Source organism: Callithrix jacchus, chromosome 11, assembly GCF_049354715.1.
Source record: "Callithrix jacchus isolate 240 chromosome 11, calJac240_pri, whole genome shotgun sequence".
NCBI lineage: Eukaryota > Metazoa > Chordata > Mammalia > Primates > Cebidae > Callithrix > Callithrix jacchus.
In genome coordinates, this window is record NC_133512.1 from 26,605,791 (window position 1) to 26,625,355 (window position 19,565).

The 19,565-nt window shown below is 38.7% G+C and overlaps 1 pseudogene; it reads right to left on the reverse strand.

Moving 5' to 3' along the window:
- Window positions 1-11,667: 11,667 nt before the first annotated feature.
- LOC100385963 (COP9 signalosome complex subunit 2 pseudogene) lies at window positions 11,668-13,047 on the reverse strand (annotated as a pseudogene).
- Window positions 13,048-19,565: the final 6,518 nt, after the last annotated feature.

The window sequence follows — 19,565 nt, forward strand, 5'->3', positions numbered from 1 at the left end:
GTCCAATTCATCATTAAATTATTTAAAAAATATATAATTTAGATTTTTCTCAGGCTCTTTGGAGAAGCTTAATTCTGTTCATCATATTCCAGCCTGTACATTTTAACAAATTTTGTCACTTAATTTCCACAGTTTAAAGAGAATATTTTCAAAGTGAGAACAGAATGAATCCCTTTTTCCCCTTTGAATAGACATGTCTGCTACCCCCAAGTTCAGGCTGTTGTTGCTGTTGTTGATTTTTCCCAGGGCTTTGTACATACTCTTTAATTGATTATGCCCCTCCCCCTTTTAGGACAGATGTAAACAGCAACTGAGAGGGCAGATGGTAATGTAAATCTATACCTTGGAGAGTTCTAAATAACAACCGCATATGTGCAGCGCTGAAGTCATAGACCCTCAGCCTATGGTGCTCCCAGAGTTTAAGTGCAAGGAGCCGTTCTGTCCACGGCATAATTTGTCGTCCAAGAGCCCTTTGATGTATGTCTGAATTCACTTCTGCCTTCATTCCTGATGGATGCCTAATGGTAACTAGCTTTAAATGAATATATTTACACTTTAATCACAAATATCCCATCTTTATGAATAATAATAATTTTTTAAATGATTGAACATTTCCAGATAATTTATTTTAGTCAATAATCTATAAAATATTCTCTTAAAAGATTTGCCTTTTATAGCCAATCTAGGGGTAGTTTCTGTGTTGAATGATGAGCCTCCACCTTCTCAATCCACGGAGGGAAAAAGAGAGAGGGAGAGAGCACTAAATATTCACAGGTCTGTTTTATCCCCGAGATCTTGCTGGATCTCTTTGGTTGTCTCCATCAGCCTCTTAGAGAGGAGAGTGAGCTGTCTCAGATCAATATCTTCTGGTAAATAAGCAGTATATCTTTGCTCTGGGCAGTTTTGAACACATGTCAGGTTCTGATAACAGGGAACTCTTTAATCTGTAAGAAAATGTGATGTCATTTATTCTCATTTCACTGAAAAAAATGTAGAACACATTTAATCTTTCAGATATAAATTGTCATATTAAATACTTTATAAAAACCTACTAAAATAAGAGGTAGGGAGAATGGTTGTCTTTTCCTGTTTTATTTTAACTGGCATTTTAATTGAGATAATTGTAGATTCACATGTAGTTGTAAGAAATAATACAGAGAGATAGATCCCTTGTATACTGTGCATAGTCCCCCCAATGGTGACATTTTGTAAAACTACAGCAAAATATCACAGTATCACAAATATCATATTGATATTGGTACAATCCACCTGTCTTCAGATTTCTCAGCTCTGTGTGTGTATATTGAGCTTTACATAATTATATCATCTTGTATCCACAAGAACTTACACAATCAAGATACTAAACATTTCCAGCACCACAGAGATATCTCCTGTTGCTCTTTCACAGCTATGCCCCCTCCCTTTGCCCTCCCAGACTCCATAATGGTTCCTGGCAACCACTTATCTGTCCTTCATCTATCATTTCATCATTTCAAAAATGTTACATAAATGGAATCATACTAAGTGTATGTGTGTGTGTGTCTGTGTGTGTGTGTGTGTGTGTATATATATATATATATATATAAAATATAACCATTGTTATTTTTTCACTTAACATAATTCTCTGGAGACTCATTCAGGTGGTTTTATGTATCAGTAGTTCATTCCTTTTTACTGCTAAGAAATATTCCATGTTATAGATGTACCACAATTTAACCATTCATCTGTTGAAAGACATCTGAGCTGATGGCAGTTTCGTCTATTGCAAAGGAAGCTACTGTGAAAAATTGTGTACTTGTTTTTGTGTGCACATAAGTTTTAACTTCTCTAGGGAAAATACTGAAGAGTACAATCTCTGGCCCATATGGCAGTTGCAGGTTTACTTTTATAAGAAACTGCCAAACTGTTTTTCAGAGTGGCCTGGCCATTTTTTATTTCCACCAGCAATGTGGGAGTGATCCTGACCCTTTGCCTCCTCACCAGCTTTGATGTTGTTACTATTTTTTATTTCAGCCATTCTGATAGGTGCAAAGTGATATCTCACTGAGTTCTTAATTTGCACTATTTGATGGCTAATGATTTTGAACATGTTTTCGTGTACTTATTTGCCATCTGTATATTCTCTTCTGTAAAATATCTCTTCATCTCATTTGCACATTTTCTATGGCATTTTGTCAAGACCAGAAGGTCTCTCTTTTCTCTTCTTATATTAAACAAAGGGCAAATTGTCAACAAAAATGTTTGGCACTTTAGAGGTTACAACATGCCAGACACTGTTCTAAGCACTTATTACCTATTTGTTTAATTCTCACCACAATCCTCTAAGGTAGGTACTATTGTTATCATCTCCTTCTCATGGATGAAGAAAGTGAGGCCCAGGGAGGTTAAACAGACAGCTAAGAATTGGTAGAGACAAAAGCCAATCCCAGGCAGTCTGACTTCATCCATGCACTAAACCACTGACCAGACTCCAAAACTAAAGCTGCTTGAGAGTGAGAGAATACATATAGTTTAAGGAGACTCACTTTCAAAAAGACACAAGAGGACATTTTGCTAAAAATTTAACTTGGGGTTACTGCTTCCGAATTCCTGGTGAATTTCATCAGACAAAACCAATGTGTGGATGTCTGCTAGGCCTTAAAACATCTGCTATGAGTCAAATAAAGCAGCAGCCAACTTTTGGCCTCCAAGAACTGAAAGGGAGGTCTTCTCACACAAGGGGAATAAGTTTATTCAATTATCATTCCCTGAAGGTTGACTTAGTATTGTTCCTGGTGTTAGGGAGTAAATATGAGTAAGAGACAGCATGCATCTTTTAAGAGCTCATAATCTGATGGAAATGAAGGAGACATATGCAGAAAAATCACAAGAGGTTTCATTGAATGCTCTAGCAGAGAGATGAGCCAAGTGCTCTCATAGCCCAAAGCAAGAAGCAAGAACCCGCTTCTGAGGAAATAAGTTAGAGGGGCTGAAGAAAGGAGAGATGGCTTTGAATAAAAGAAAGAAAAAGGATAATCTAGGCAGAAAAATAATAGCATATTCAACCATCTGTCCACCCATCCATCTTTTCATCCATCCAACCATCCAACCATCCATCCATCCATCCATCCATCCAACTGGACTGAGAAATTTCATGCATGTGGTATGTTAGATACCGAGATTCAATGGTGAATAAAGTACAGTACCACCACAATTTTAAAGTCCTTTGTGTAGATTGGAGGCAGAGGAGATGACCAAGTACAGCCAAATTCTGGAAGTTGGAAGAATGCAGAAGCTGTTTACTACTGCTCTCAAAAAAACCAAAAAGTTCCAATCTGTCTGCAGGAACAGTGTCATATTGTTTCATGAACTATCAAATCTTAAGTAAGCCATTGAATTATTTCTGATGTTTTGACCTCAACAATAGCATTTCCCCCAGGAATATGGGTGAATCACGTTAAGGGGCTAGCCTGGTCTCTACTTCCTGAGGTCAGTTGGCTGGCCTGAATATCTCTGAGGCTGCACCACTCACTTGTCAGGACTTGGCATTAGAGCTTTCTGATGCTTGACTGGGCATCCAATCTGTTATATGTCCCAATTTTCCATACCTACCCTATCCCTTATCTCACCTCTTTGCTCTTTCACTCATTTGTTGCAGCTGACTCAGTTCTAGAGTCTGCTCTATTCAAGTGCATTTTTGTCCTGTCTCTAGGTCCTGGCCTATATTGGTTTGTCTTGTCAAATGGAGACCCAGAACCATGAGGTCCTTGAGTGTCATTGTGTCCAAAGGAACCATAGTTACACTGACCTTGAGCACCATTCTGATTCAGGGGGCCCCAGTTACTCTGACCCAGCTACATTCCATTAAGTTCTCACTGCAATCTCCTAAATATATTCTGCCTAATGCTAATCACAATCTCATGAGATATATGTTCTCAATTTATGTTACAGGTGTAACACCTGACTTTCACAGACCCAAGTCCTTTGCCAATGCCACATAGCTGGTAAGAGAAAGGAATTGACTAGAACAGAGGTCCCTCTTCTCCAGAGTCAGTATTCTTTCCTCCACTTCACTCTGTAACAGGCTTGATGCCTTCCGCAACTGGCTCTGCATTGATGGTCTTCATGCCCTTCAATTCTCTTGCATCAATGAAATGGGTAGATCTGACCCATCATTTACTAGCTCATGAAAACCAAACTGATTTTATTCTTTTTGAGTATCATGTTCTCAAAGCTGGACATCTGGCAATTGTATGAAACAGTGATCACCACTCAGCTGAACAGCAAGGGAGCCATGTGGCTTTCATTTAGTTACTAATCCAAAGCTTTGCTTGAATATTAATTTGATCGCGGCTTCTCTGATGCTCAATTAAGTAACTGTACTAGAGATGAGAAACATGCTGAAAATATGCTGACTAATGCAGTTCCTGGTTATTAAGGGGCACCCAGACACTCACTGGTCGCTGGTTAACACCTGCAGCACATGGGAACGAACAGAACTGCAGAGAACAAATTCACTGTCCTCTTCCTTCGCTTGCTTTCTTCTAGCTAAGCTATTAGAATTTTTCAAATCTGAGAATTGTCTGGATTCTGAGAAATCTCCACCAGAGAGGCAGCACAATAAAGGAACCAAGCCTAATCCCCACTGTGTCGCCAAAGCCTGTCAAACATTACCTCAAGCATTCATATAAGGCTGCCTTGTTGGAGGAAATCGGCGAGGGAATTGATGTCAGCTACCAGATGGCAATAACGGCAGACACAACGCACTGTTTATGGGGGCTTCTGAACACAGAGGGAGCAAGCACATATATTTTCCCAAAGGGCACATAGAATTTTAAGGTATGCGCAATGTAGTTTAAAGCTTCTGTTGCTCAGAGAGAAGTGCTTAGATATGAGGGGTTATCATGTTTGAATTGTAGCTGCAAAAATATTAATAAGTAAGTTCATTAACTCTCTATGAGCACAAGAAAAAGTGTTGACTAAGGTTTTTATGATGTGGAAAAAAATCTTTTAAAGTTTTAGGACTTTTCCTCTTTGGTTTCAACTGTATGAAAAATGACACACAATTTAGGAACATGTGAAAGCAAATTTTAAACCCAGCATGTATTCAACATAGCAGCTATAACTTCTGCACTTGATTTCAAGAAAATTACATGCCTCATATTACTATACTCATAAAGCCCAGTGGGAAACTCTCTTGCCTTTTGCCAGTGAGAAGGTCAGCTACCCAGTTTCTGGCAAGGGTGCAGAGTTTTGGCTTTCTTCTCTCATCTGTCCAGAATACTCGGGCCTGGAAGTGGTAGTTCTGGAATGCCTACATAGGAGCAGCCCAGGGGTGCACTTTGGTTGGAAAACAAGGTTAGAAGATCTGCCTCCAAGCTGTATTTACAAAGTAAGCACATGATTTTTACTAGATTATATGTTCATTTGTGTTTGGAGTGGTGGCATAGACTAAGTCAACCACCCTTTATTTCTTCCAGTGCTTTCAGGGAAACTTTTCTTACATTCACATCATAATCCAAGAAATCATAATGATTCTTTTTGCTTTCCAGGTCAGTTTTGAATATCTGTAATAAGAATCAAGGCTCATTTAACCTAATCTCATCTTACCTCTTCTACCTGGCCACCCACTACTCCTTAAACTATTTCCTCCCTGACCTCCATACACATTCTTGTCTCACATATACAGGAAAAGAAGGCACAAGGTCTGAAGTAACAGAGAAATGAACATAAATCCTATCTTCTCTATTTATACTCTTGGTGATCACAAAAATTTTAGTCTCTTAGACCTCATATCTCAACTATGAAATGGGAATAATAATACCTGTCTTACAGAATTGTGAAGAGTATTGAAATAATACTATCAAAGCATCTGATACAGTGCTTGGCTCATAGTAGGCAGGTAATAAATATTAATTGTCTTCCCTTTCCTTTGTCTTGTTCTTTATTCTTACATTCCCATGAATGGTAAAATCAAGTTTAAAAGTTTAGTCCCTTCCCTTACTTTATTGATATGAGATGTCACCTTTATTATATACTAAATTTCTATTTGCAATTAAGTCTACCTCTGAATTTTCTATTCTGTTCCATTGCTCTGTTTTACCTAGTCAAGCACTAACACTACACTGATTTTATACCAGGTTTATAATATGATCTACTATCTGAAAAGACTATCCCTTTCTTTCACTATTCTTATTTTTCAGGGATTTTCTGCTATCCTTCCTTGTTTATTTTTTTCTTTTTTTAAAAAAAATAGACTTTATTTATTTATTTATTTTGCATTTTAGGTTTTGGAGTACATGTGAAGAATATGTAAGATTGTTTATTTCTGTTAAAGAATTTTAGCTCCAGATAAATGGTGTTCTTATTTGAATTCAATTAAATTTATAAGTTTATGAATCATGTAGGGAAAAGCTGAGGTCACCCCTTTATGAACTTCAAATTTACTTTTTTGTTCTTCAAGACGGTTTTTTAGTCTTTCTCATAGAGCTTTAGAACATTTTTTATTAAGTTTATGTGTATATTTTTGAGTTTATTTTATCTTTGCTATTATAGGTGGGGCCTCTTATTGTATCTTCAAACTAGTTTTTATTTATACATATAAAAGCTATTAATTTTTACATATTCATTTCATAATCTGCTGTTTTATCAAATGATTCTATTATTTTTAGCAGTTTTTCCATTGACTCCTTGGGTTTCCCACATATAAAATTATCTCATATATAAATAGAGATAGTTCTACCTCTTTCCTTTCAATTTGTGTATCTCTAGGTTTTCTCTTTATGAGAGCATTATCTGATACAATATCATGACAGTGCTTAATAGTTGAGGAAATTCCATAGCTGGCATTTCTATCTTGTTCCTGACTTTAGAGGAAAAGCCTAGAAGTTTTCTAATACATAGGATACTACATTGGCTGTTGTACTCAGTCATTTGGAAAGTATATAATAATTCTTATAGTTTACTGAGTTTTTTCTTACATGAATGAGTTTTGAATCTTATCAAATACTTTTGCACCTGGGGAGATAAAAATATAATCTTTCTTCTTAGATTAATCAGTATGATGAATTATGTTCAAAGACTTTCTAATATTTAACAAACTTCATATGTCTGGGAAGAGGAATCACCTAAGACACCTTGTTTTTTTTTTTTATTTTGCCATTATAGTCTATTGGTTGATAGTTTAAAGTTTTTGCATGGATACTCATAAGTGAGGCTGGTTTAAAGTTTTCTTTTATGTGCATTGGGGTTGCTCTTCTTGAGGAATATCTTTGTGGTGTTCTCTGTATTTCCTGGATTTGAATGGTGGCCTGCCTTGCTAGGTTGGGGAAGTTCTCCTGGATAATATCATGAAGAGTGTTTTCCAGCTTGGGTTCTTTCTCCCTATCACATTCAGGTACACTGATCAAAAGTAAATTAGGTTTTTTCACATAATCCCATATTTCTTGAAGGCTTTGTTCATTTATTTTCACTATTTTTTCTCTAATCTTGCTTTTTCATTTTATTTCATTGAGTTGATCTTCAATCTCTGATATCCTTTCTTCTGCTTGATGGATTTGGCTATTGAAACTTTTGTATGCTTTGTGAAGTTCTAGAGCTGTGTTTTCCAGCTCCATCAAGTCATTTATGTTCTTCTCTAAGCTGGTTATTCTAGTTAGCATTTTGTCTAACCTATTTTTTAAGTTCTTAGTTTCTTTGCAGTGGGTTAGAACATGTTCCTTTAGTTCAGAGAAGTTTGTTATCACCCCCCTTCTGAAGCCTGCTTCTGTCAATTTGTCAAACTCATTCTCCATCCAGTTTGTTCCCTTGCTGGTGAGGAGTTGTGATCCTTTGGAGGAGGAGAGGCATTCTTGTTTTTGGTGTTTTCATCCTTTTTGAGCTGGTTTCTTCCCATCTTCAAAGATTTATCTACCTTTGGTCTTTGAAGTTGGTGACTTTCAGAGGGGGTCTCTGAGTGGACGTCCTTTTTGTTAATGTTGAGGCTATTTCTTTCTATTTTTTAGTTTTTCTTCTAAGAGGCTCCTCTTCTGCAGGACTGCTGGAGGTCCACTCCAGACCCTGCTTGTCTGGGAATCACCTTCGGAGGCTGCAGAACAACAAGTATTGCTACCTATTCCTTCCTGTGGTATCATCCAGAAGGGGACCTGCCAGATGTCAACCAGAGCTCTCCTGTATGGGGTGACTCTTTGGATATATACAGGGGTCAGGGAGCCACTTGAGGAGGCAGTCTGTCCCTTGTCAGAGCTCAAGTGCTGTGTTGGGATCTCCGTTGCTCCCTTCAGTGCTACTGGGCAGGGATGTTTAAGTTCTACTGCAGTGGAACTCACAACCACTTCTTTTCCCAGGTGATCTGTCCTGAGAAGGTGTGGCTTTATTTATAAGTCCCTGACAGGCTGCTGCCTTTTTTCAGAGATACCCTGCCCAGCAAGGAGGGAGTCTAGTCACTGTGAGGTGCTGCGGGCTCCCCCAGCTGCCGTCTAAACTTCTTTGTGCTTTCCTTCACACATATAAGATTACAGCTGCCTCAGTAATGGCAGATGCCCTTTCCCCCATCCAGGGTCCAGCTCAAACTGCCGTGCTGACTGTAAAAATCCCAAGCCTGTGGAATTCAGTTTGTTGGTCCTTGTGGGGGTTGGACCCGCAGAGCCAGATCTCCTGGCTATCCACCTTCAGCCCCTCTTTCTCTCAGGGTTATGTGCGACTCTGTCGGGCAGGCGCTCCAGGCACCAGTCAAACCAGTTGCTCAGATTTGTCATGGGAACTCCCAGTGCCGGCTGAATCAGTCGCCCAAATTTGCCCTGGAAACCGGCAGTGCATATAGGCATCGAGGGATCTCCTGATCTGTGGACTGCAAAAATTGTGGAAGAAGCACAGCCTCCTAACCGGAGCTGCAGAGGGGCCAGAAAGGTACCGAATGGCTTCCGTTGGGTAGGAGGGAGGGCCCTCCAGCCCTGCACTTCCCTGGTGAGGCAGCGCCCCATCCTGCCTCAGTTTGCCCTCCTTGGGCTACACCCACTGTCCAACCAGTCCCATTGAGATGAACCTGGTACCTTGGTCGGAAATGCATAGATCACCCGCCTTCTCCGTTGCTCTCACTGGGAACTGCTCTGGAGCTGTTCCTATTTGGCCATCTTGACAGAAGTCCCCTTGTATCAATTCAATTCTTATTTTTTGTTCTTATCAATGTAATGCTGCTTTGCTGTCCCGGGGTCCAGTCCTCAGCAATGCAAATGTGTGGTCTGCCACTGGCAACTTCCTCCCGTGGCCCTCCCCTTCCTCATTTTTTTGTTTTTAAGAAATTCTGCAACTTTTTTTAGTATTTCCTTTTGGACCTAGGAGTTAGTTGTGTGTGTGTGTGTGTGTGTGTGTGTGCGCGTGTGCACGTGCACACGCATGTGTGTGTAATTATCAGTATTTTTAATTCATTGCTAGTTTTATTTCACTAATATCAGAGAATGCTCTTTGTTATTACTATTCTTGGAAATCTATTGAGATTTTCTTTATGGTGTAAAATATGGACAGATTTCCTGAATGTTCCATGTGCACTTGAAAAGAATTGCCAGGATTTAGGACTGCCTTCGGTACATCTTAGACTTTGGTTGACATGGTCTAGTTCCACCATTTTGTCCTGACCATTGCAGACAACCCCTGGCTTGGTTGCACCCATGTCTTTCTTGCTTTCTAGCTTGGGTTTCTCGGCTATTGCCACGTAGAGCATTTGCAGGGGCCTATTTAGTCACTCTGGAGTATATCCAAAGCTGAAATCATCACAGTATTAACAAGGCATTAACATCTTAGAAGGCAACTCTGAGAGATGGATGCTAATGGTTACATACTTTCTTCCATGTCTCATGTGGTAGATTCTGAGATACATTACACCCAGACCTTCAGATGGATACCTTGTCATCTGCTTTGCTGTAGATGCTGTTAGTGGGTTTAGATTTTGCCTATTTCTTTTCTTTCTCTTTTACAAATGGTTAATTCAGTGATAGTCAAAAATTATATTTTCATTTCTGAAATTGTCTAACAGTTTTTCTTTATGAATTTAGCACGTTTTAGCCCCTGATGTATTATTTTTGCACGTTGATTAAATTTATACAGACACAATTACATTGTTGGTATTCTGCTGCCATTGTCTTTCTTCTTCAGGTTTCTGAGATTCATTCCCAGTGATATATATATATATATATATATATAATTGTGTGTGTCAGTCAAGGAGCAGCCAGAGAAACAGAAACTGCTATGCATATGAGAAAAAAGAAATTTAATACAGGATGTCGGCGGCATGGAGGATGAAAAATCTGAGAAGTCCAGTGGGGGATGGTGGGGCAAGCCAGCTATTAGCAACAACACAAAGCCACCACCAACACTAATGCTTGGATGGCTTCAAAGAGGGAGTTAATTCTGATGAAATCTACATTAGCCTCTAGGAGTGGGCTCTAGGTTGAGCTGCCAGAAGTCACAGAACCGACCTGTGCACAATAAGTCCCAGAAATCACGGAAGTCACCTGTGCACAAATCTGGAAGAAGGGAATCAAAAGGCCAAGACTGCAACTATTGAATTCAAGGATGTACCACTGTAGCTATGATACAGGATCAGGAAACCATGATTGTAAATTGCCCATGGCCACCAAATCAACAACATCTTGACAGCTCTGAAGCTGGTAACCAAGCCTGGAACACAGCCCAGCCATTGCAACTGCCCCTCCACTACTCAGGCAGGTGGGCAACCAGTGGGGTTCTACATGGTCTTGCTTGATGCAGAAAACAGCCCAAAGTAGCAACCTTAAGCCTTATTGCCACCTTCTAAATTCCATGTGAGTATACTAAAAGATGAGATCTAATTTGTATCAACACCCTTAGCTGCTGGGAGATTGGGATTTTGTTTGTTTAATTTTTGAGATTTCTTATCTTTCATGACACCTATCAGAAGAAAGTGGAAATTGATTCTGAACATGATTCACCTACATCTAGCACATCTAAAACTTTCACAGGTTTGCCCTCTCATTTAAGTCTTTAAGTCATCTGGCATTATGCTGTTAGAATATTATTTAATTTTTTCATATAGACAACTAATTGAACAAGTATCATTTCTTTCTTTCTTTTTTTTTTTTTTTTTACAATTTCTGAGCTGCACTGTTTATTTTGCTGCTTGAAACCTAAGTGACAATATGCCACTATAATTATGGGGTTTCGTCTGAACCTTTACTTACACTGCAGGTACAGAAATATACAGACACATTTTTGGAGAATTGACATTTTGCAAAATGCAGCAAACATTTTAATTTATACATGAGAAAAGGAAGTGTTCAAAAGGGTATGCATTTCAAGTTATTGCAGGTTATTTGTGAAAGAATTTCTGCACGTAAAACATGTTTAAATTTAACCAACAGTAGCATGTCAGTGTATTTAAAATCATGACAAAAATCTTCTCTCTGGTCATATTGCCCATGACAAATTACTATCATGTTGTATGTTTAGGGCAAGATGTCAATACAGCATAAATTCCATGGTATTTTGGTTTTCTTCTGGAGATTAAAGCTGTTTTTCTTGGGATAAATGCAGCAGCAAAACACAAACCAGTTGATCAAAAAAAGCACTTATGCCATAACTCCAGTAATTTTCAGGACACATCAACTGACAGTAGTTTTGCCATTCCCAGTTCTTTTAAGGATTACATCTCTGTACTGTTGCCTTGAGGATATCTGTTCTCTGTTAAGCCAGTTTACTGACTACAGCCTGGTTGAGAGAATTTAGTTGGTTGGTCCATTGATCTAGTGCAGTATATCGTGCACCACTCCTCTTCTGATGATCCAGTTCAAGGAGCTGGTTGACTTGATCAATTCAGCCATGAATAGTGTTATCCAATATGCACTGCACCAGCAAGCTCTCCACATCGCTACATCTATGTTTAATTCCTTAGAAATAAAAGGAATATGTATTCTTGTGTAAGGTTTAATTAATTTTATAAGCACTTGTGCTCTGATGTTTCACAAAACCTCTTCAATGTGTTCTCTTATAAAAGGATCATCCATGATGTTGCTGTGATTTGTTTTTAGAATCTTTTCAAATTCAGTGATGTCATTATTCTGATAGGCATTTACTAAATTTGTCATTGCTAAAATTTCTGGATCATTTTTGTACGGCTTTGCCTCCTGTGAGTCAAATGGATTTATTCCTGATTTCATAAGCATATTTGCTAAGACCAAATATTTTAAGCAAGTAGTTAGTCTCAGATTTCCAGATTCATCATAATTCTTGAAGGCTTCAAAAAAATTAGTGTGTGCCTTTTCAAATTCACCTTCTCTCAAGTGCATTTTACCACCACATTCTCTGATAACTCCCATGATCAGTGGATGAGGGATGGCAGACTTGATGTGAAGTGACTGTTCATAGAGTGCTTTAGATTTTTTGTTATTTTTCTGTGCTGTGTACATCTGAATTTCCAAAGCATATATTTCTAATAACTGTGCACCCTTTTTCAGACCATCTTCTCCATCATCAGTCTGGCAGGACTGATATAACTGGTGTAAAATTTTTTGAAGTTTTCCATACTCCTCTCGTTCTAAATATAATTTTCCAAGTTTTGTGTTTGTCTTAAACCACAGTCTATCATTCTTAGCATCTTTCAAACTTCCAGAGTTGTTTCATAGAATTTCTGCAGTAAATCCATCTGTTTAGAAGTAGAGATATAATCAAGAATAGAATTAATGAATTTTTCAGAATAATTTCTTGTGACAGCACTCTGAATATAGGTCAATAGCTGTTTATATCTATTCATCATTTCTGGAAAGTTTGTCAACTTGAATAAAGTTAATCTTAACCATTTGTTTCAGTGCTTTAAATCCCCATTCTCCTCTTTCACCTTCAAGTTCCAAAACCTTTTGGAAACTGCTTAATGCTGCTTTTGGGTCTTCTTCTTTTAATACTTTGGAATTATAGTACTGATTTTCCAAATCCACATTTGGCTCGGAGTTACTATCTTCAGAGTATTCCAGGTCATAGTCCTCCTCATCATCGCACATGAAATCATCCTCCATGTCAGACATCTTGGCTGGGAGGGGGAGCAAGTATCATTTCTTAAAAAGTTCCTTCTTTCTGCACTGATCTGCAGTGCTCTTTCTGTCATAAGTAAAGTTTCTGCATATGTGTAGGTCTATTTCTACCCAGAAATTTTGTTCCGTTGTCCAATTTTTCTATCTCTATGTTAACACATTGCACAGATTTATATATCTTTATATTTTTCTTGATATCTAGCTAGATATATTCCCTGATTGTCATCTTCTTCAGAAGTGTTTTAGTTCTTTATTGGCATTTTGCTTTGCTTTTCTCATTTTAACATTTTATTTTGTAAATTTCCAAGCATATAGAAAAGTTAAAAGCATTTAAAGGAAACAGTCAAATACCTAATACCCAGATCTTATCATGACATTGTATGTACTTGCTTTATTGCATAACTATGTCTCTATTCATCCTTCTACCCTTCCATCAAAGTATATTATTTTTCATGCATTTCAAAGCAGTTTGTAGATGACAGTAGACAAAGCTAGTGTATGATGATAAAAAACATCAGAACAATGGTTGTCTTTGTAGGGCGGGGCAGGGGCTGACTGGGAAGGAACAGGAGAGAACTTCTAAGGTGATTGCAATCTTCCATATCTTGATAGTCTAAGTTGCATAGGTGTATGCCTTTGTGCAAAGTCACTGAATGTTATTTAAGATTTGTGCATTTTGCTGTATGTTTAAGACAAAAAAAATGTAACATAGAGTAAGCTATGTGCGAACATGTGGGAATTATAATTTGAGATAAGATTTGGGTGGGGATGGACACAGAGCCAAATCATATCACCCTCACTATAAAGCTTTCCTATTCCCTTTACAGCAGTTTTTCTGACATTCGGACTTGGCCAAGAGCCTGAGACTTTTTGCCCCAGGAAAGGGGAAGATGGACAGTGCTGAGAACAAAAAAGTCATAGTTGAGCTTTGAGCATTTAAAGTCTCTATCAAGACAAAAATCATAAAAACTGGGCTTTAGGAAAGAAAAATAATAGTTTTCTAGAAAATTCCCAAATGGGGTTTTTACAAATCAGGAATCAATCTTTCAAGTCTGAAATAATGGAAGTTATGCCAAAAGGGACATTCCCATCACACACGTACAAAAGCCCTTGTGGGGCTAGGGGTAGGGAAAACTAGGTGAGAGAGGAGGGAAAATTAATTTCATTTCAGTGTGGGCTTTGTGCCCTGGTTCTGGTGTTCCATTAAATCTCTGGGATTCCCTGAGAGGATTGATGATCCCAGAGCTCAGGAAATTTACAGCTTGCTTTCCATCTGATATTCTGGTTGACTGTCTAGCAAAGTGTCTTGTGGCTATGTGGAGTGGGCACAGCAGGAATGCCAGCATGGTGGACTTAGGTGGAGAGGGCCTGAGACAGGGTCCCATGATTCCCCCTAGCCTGAGCATGGTGTAGGAGAGAGCCAGACATTCCAGTGTGCCTAGTTTGGAGGGGTGCGGTGGGGTGGGCGATGCACAGCAGGTGACTGGCAGCTGAGAGCTAGTGGAACTGTCAGGCTACTACCATGGCATAAAGCAATGACTGATCACAGTGAAGGGCAATGGGACTTGGGAACAGGTGGTAATGAAGCAGAAAATTTCCCTGGCCCCTTCACAGGTGAGAACTGGAGTGCACACAGGTACTCGGCCAGGGAAAACTCCACTCACTCAAACCTGCTGGGCTCAATCCCTTGTGGGAAGGAGCACACAGGTGAGCAGGTACAGGACCTGGGGTGAGTGCTTTTGGGTACCAGCAGGAACGAAGTCTGTGCTGGCCCCATGGCAGCATCTATGGGGGTGCCTGCAACCCCTCAAACCCCAGAAGGAGTGTTACAATCAGTCCTTTTTTAGTTTTGCCATCCATGAATGGCTTAAATGTTGACAGCTCAGTGAAGGGTCAGTGTGGTAGCCTTTTGCATCTGCATTTGACTTCTTGTCCACTGTCCAGGAGGAATGAGGTCACATGAACAAATTGGAGATGGCAAACGCAGGGGATTTTATTGCCAATGAAAGTGGCTCTCAGTGGGAAAAGGAGATGAAAGATAATCTTTCCCCAGAATCCAACTGTACCCAGCCAGACTCCTCTTCAAAGCTACCCCATCAAGCTGTCCCTCTGAAGTCAAGATGCTTCTTTCTGTTCAGTTATTGTCTCTGACCTCCAGCTGCTTCTTCTGTCCACTACCAGTGGATCCTGGGGTTTTTATGAGCACAGGATCGGAGACAGGTGAGCCATGGGTTGTTCTGGAAAAAGCAACATTCAAGTGGGAAAACAGAAATGTATGTTCTCACTTTAAGCTGCAGTTCCAGGCTTGAGGGTGGGGCCCTTGCCAGGAACCCACTCTCTTCTGCCCAGAATTTTTCTGCCTCTTGTTTCTATAGGTAACATAGTGTCATACCAGTTTAGACACAGGACTTGAGCTTAAAGTTCTAAAGTTACCTGTAAATCTACTTTAATGCCTACTTTGACCTTTTTAGAATCCAAGTTATAATTGGGACAAGAATGAACAGTTAAAGAGATTAGGGGCACAATAAACTTCACAAGGGGATGTAAAGGATTATTAAAAGTAGAAGCTGAAAGAAAATCACACTGAGACAAGAGAAGATTTAGAATTGATTAACAGGATCTGTAACCAGTGCGGGGGTGGCAGGGGGGATGGCTCAATTTTATAGAGAAGTGAACATGTGGTACAGTTTGAGCATCTCTAGTTTGAAAGTCTAAAATCCCAAATGCTCTAAAATCCCAAACTTTTTGAGCACCAACATGATGGTCAAAGGAAATGCTCATTGGAGGACTTTGGGTTTCAGATTTTCACATTAGGGGTGCTCAACTGACATAATACAAATATTCTCAAATCCAAACAAGCAAAAAATCTGAAATACTTCTTGTCTCAAGTATTTCAGGTAAGGGACACTCAGCCTTTATATGACTCTGCGGCTGACTGAAAGACAAGGTGTCAAATCACTCATCTTTTCAAGGTTGATTGGCTTCTGACATAGAAATATCTGGGGCATCTGGATAGATACCTTGGGACCTGTCACGGGATGGAAGGAAGGCTGGAGGAGTCCCAGATGACAGTCAGACATTCTAAGGTTGAGCACAGTTCCCTGATATGCAAACCTCCTCTCTATTAGATAAATTGACAAACTCAAAGGGTAAGGGTTAGAGAAAATAAGGGATAGTTTGTCTTTTTTTACTTTTAAATTATATTGGATAATCAAAATGTCTGTAGGCAGCAATTTAGTCCTGGGGAAAATGCCCATTGAAAATTGTGTTGAATAGCAGACATCAAATCTCATTACATGAGTAACGGTCTAACAAAGCCTGCTTATTCTCTGCCACCCACTTTAGTTTGCACAAAGCAAATAACCCCTTGGGCAAGAAGAAGGGTCTGATGTAAATTGTTTTTCTGCAGATGCCTTATTGTTCCCATTCCAAATTTAGAACTGACGAATGTAGTTCATGATAAAGGAAACCCATTTTGTTGCTGTGAGCTAGGGAATTAGTGTGGAAAGAGCTGTCATAGATACAAAAAGTGGCCCATGTTTTACCTTGACAGTGCTTTATGAGGGAAAAGTGAATTTAGATACTAAATTAGCATAATACTTTCTTTATAAATACTAATTCTATAAGAGTAGCTTAAACTTTTCATTATTAACAGATTATTTTTGTTACCAGTAGGGTATATCTTGTTTAGGGTAGTAAAGATTAACAGTGGGTCAAATATTTTGGCTAGTGTCTTGTTCTGGGACAATTCTTGAGAACTGTTCTACTAGATATAAGGTGACCTCACTTTTTGCTTATGAAGAAGAAAAAAGAGAAAAAAAAAATCTACAGCACTTCTGAGTCTCACCCAAATTACTGCAATGGCTACTGATGGGTCTTACTGTATCCTTTCATGCCCCCAGAGCTGATACCCACAAGGTAGCCAGAGTATTCTTAGAATGCATCACATCATGTCACTATCCTACAAACTTTCCAGTGACATCTCATTACATTCAAAATAAAATCTAAACTCTCAATCATGCCTTAACAGACCCAGGAAGAACTGGCCTCTATTTCCTTCTCCTTCCTCAGCTAACTTCAGCCTTACTGACATCCTCTCTGTTCCATAAATAAAGCAAATTCATTCCCAGCTCAGTTGCTCATACTTGTCGTTCCCTCTCTGGAAACACTTTGCCCTCAGGTGTTTGCATGGTGGTCTCATTTTGTTTTTAACAGTTGATTGAGATAAAATTTATAAACAATACAATTAAAGGGAACAATATTTTTTAGTATATTTACAGAATTGTGCAACCATCACCATAATGTAATTCATAATATTTTTGTCATCCTCCAAAGAAACCTCCTATCCATTCAGTCACTCCCATTCTCCCTTCCCATTCTCCAGCCCTAGACAACCACTAAGCCATTTTCTGTCTCTATTGATTTGACTATTCTGAACATTTTACATAAATGGGATCATAAAATACATAATTTTTTGTGGTTGATTTCTTTTGCTCAGTATGTTTATGAGATTTATCCACATTGTTGTAGTAAATATCAGTATTTCATTTTATTTTTTTTATTGCTGAAGAATACTTCTTTGTATAGATATACTGCATCTTGCTTATCCATTCATCAGTTGATGAAATTTGTGATGTTATTTCTACTCTTTGGCTATTATGAATATTGCTTCTATGAACATTTATGTACAAGTCTTTGTGTGGACATACACATTTATTTTCTTGAGTAGACAGGAGTGGCATTGCTGGGTCAAATGGCAACTCTGTGCTTAGCATTCTGAGCAACTGACAAATTATTTTCTAAAGTGGCTAAAACCACTTTACTTTCCCACTAACAGTGTAAGAGGGTTCCAATTTTGCTACACCCTCACCAATACTTGTTAATATATTTTTGGACTTAAATGAGTCACCCAAAAGCCTAATTTCCTCTATTCCCTCCTTTCACATGTTTACTTTATCTTACGTAAAATGATAATACATAGTCCAGTTTTTCTCTAGTCCCTCTTTTCCCTTGTAAAATGTAGATTTACTGAGGCTAATTAGATCCTCACAAGAATGTAACTATCTTCCTCACTGCCTATCCTCCCTGTCTTTTATTTTCCCCTCCTGCTTGACCTTTGAATTCTGAAGTTCCCCAAATCCCCTTTGGAAAAAGCACTAGTCACAGATCCTCCTGTGGCTTGTATTTTTTTTCCCAGACTCATCCTCCACCTCAGCTAAATAAACCTCTATTGACTGAGACATGCCTCAGTCACTTTTTGGCCTACAGCCCCAGTGATAGAGCCATCCTACCTCAATGAGCCCATACAATATGATCTCTGCTATTGTGATCCTATTTTCTATTGATTATAAAAGCACTTCACCATTATTTAAAATTTTATTTTTTTCATATTTATTTACTTGTCTATTCATACTCTTCCCTCAGTCACTGGAATGTGAGCCATGTGAAAGCAAGGCCTGTCTCTCTTGCTTTGCCTGTTTTGACCCTATCCCTACAACAGTGCCCAGCATAGTATATGTGTCAGTAGCTATTCAGTGAATACATCAGTAACTATGGTTCAACTATATGTAAACTGTATTCAAACTATGTTGTTCTTCATCCAGATTAGCAAAGCAACATATAGTTATTAAAGCAAGTTTAGGAGAAGTTCCTTAAAATGCAGTCATACAGGGCAATGACTCTCACTTTGATATAGTCTGTAAAATTCCATAGGGTAGAGTCCCCCTAGCTAATTTTTTCAGCTCGGGTTAAAGACTCCTTCCACCCCAGATTCTGGGCCTGATCCTAATTAGTCACAAGAAAGGGGTATTCAAAAAGCTATAAGCTAGTAGGTCAGCCAGACATCAGTCACCATCTGCTTCTAGTATGACCACCCTTGTGTCCCCATCTTTGGTCACCTTAGCTTACTCCTGTAACTGATTTCCCCCTGAGACACCTGCCCAGTATCCATGTCCCTAATGCATACCCTCAGCCTAGATGCTCTTCCCAGCTTCCTATCTCCTCTCTAATAGAATGGGGTCTTCCCTTTTCTGTTGTTTCAACGAATATCACCTACTCCAATACTAGCCCTCATGGAACTCACTGCTGGACTTTTGGCATGACAATTTCTCTGTAAAAGACACTGTTATATGACAGTCTATACACTCGGAGAAAATATTTGGTAAACAACTTATATCTGGTAAAGAACTTGTATTCAAAATATACAAGACCAAAAAAAAGGCGGGGGGAAGGTTTGACTGAAAACTGAGTATTGACAACAAAAAGGGGCATAAGGGTATATTTTGGGTGGTAGAAATATTCTATATCTTGCTTTGTGGTGAAGGTATGTGATAAATGTATTTGTCAAAATTCATAGAACTGCATACCATAAAGGATGAATTTGCTGTATGTGACTTATACCTCATTAACTTGACTTTAAAAAGCAGCTGATTTCCTTTCTAATAAAATAAGCAGCTTTACATACCAAATTTATTTTCCTTTTAGTATAATCACACCTATTCATACAAATTACAGTATTCATTGTATAAAATG